This window comes from Nannospalax galili, unplaced genomic scaffold (assembly GCF_000622305.1).
Source record: "Nannospalax galili isolate Female #2095 unplaced genomic scaffold, S.galili_v1.0 C48596147, whole genome shotgun sequence".
Classification (NCBI taxonomy): domain Eukaryota; kingdom Metazoa; phylum Chordata; class Mammalia; order Rodentia; family Spalacidae; genus Nannospalax; species Nannospalax galili.
The window spans coordinates 1-1,055 of NW_008476489.1; the positions used below are offsets into that span (position 1 = coordinate 1).

At 49.6% G+C, this 1,055-nt stretch overlaps 1 long non-coding RNA gene across 1 annotated transcript; it reads right to left on the reverse strand.

Annotated features, from left to right (window-relative positions):
• Positions 1-187: 187 nt before the first annotated feature.
• LOC108490414 lies at positions 188-1,049 on the reverse strand. Its single transcript, XR_001872286.2, has 2 exons — positions 838-1,049; positions 188-694 (listed from the first exon to the last, which is right to left on the reverse strand). It is a non-coding gene; the product is annotated as an uncharacterized LOC108490414 (long non-coding RNA).
• Positions 1,050-1,055: the final 6 nt, after the last annotated feature.

Genomic DNA, 1,055 nt, shown 5'->3' on the forward strand with positions numbered 1-1,055 from the left:
AAAAAAAAAAAAAAAAAAAAAAAAAAAAAAAAAAAAAAAAAGCAAAGGAAATGCATGCCTGTGATAGGACTTGAGTTGACTCATGCCAGCAGCTGTAGGAGAGGAGACAAAACTCATCATGGTTCCAGGGAGTATCCAAGGATATGCAGGGCTCCACATTGCCAGGACAGATGACATGAAAACAAGGTTGGCTGCCATGCACATGGGTTTATTGAGCATGCCTCTCCTAGTGCTGGAGAAAGCACTGGGGAAAAGGCCATAGCCTGTGGGTCTGTCCCCTGAGAAGTGAATTCCGTTTCCTAGCTCTAGGAATTCAGGTAGTCTCTGACCTGCTCTAGAGATTTAGAGGCCCAATGAGGCCTCTACAAAGGGACCATCTCAAGGGGTGTGATGAATACAATGAAGACACCCACTGCTAGGGAAAGCAGAGGCTTTACAGTCAGACCCCAGCCTCCAATTCTCAATCTAGGGGACAGGCACACAGGTGTCTAGGCCTGCAAAAGGCGGCACATCTGAGGGCAAGCTAGTTTCAGTGAGCAGTAGGCCAGAGATGTGGACCCATATTCCGGGTGGTGTAGCAGTCAGCTGTGTTGTCCAAGATCTGCCTTCCTAAATAGAGCAGGGCCTGAAGAACCAAGGCAGTGAGTATGGACAGCAAGGAGTGCCCCTCCGGGGGCCCATCTGCAGAGGACACCTTAAGGGTAGGAGCAAAACGAGGGCTGCTTTTGCCTGCATCTCTTCCCAGGCCACTCATACATCTTGGCCTGCCTAGCAAGGGAACGTGTAAAAGAAAAAAGTGCAGAAACTGCCAATTCACTGTCCCCTCCTCACACCTACCTGTAGGAATCTCTGCTCAGCATCCTCATGGTCCAGCTGGTCCTGTAGAGTTGAGGGCCACATGCTGTCAAAGGCTTGTATGGCACCATCTATGAAGGAGATAGATCCAGGGAGGGCTTGGCTAGGAAACCCTAAAAAAAGGGCCCCTCTCTTTAGGATAAACTGAAATGCCTCCTGGAACCTGTAAGAAGTGGCTTGAGATGGGAGGTGCCCATAGA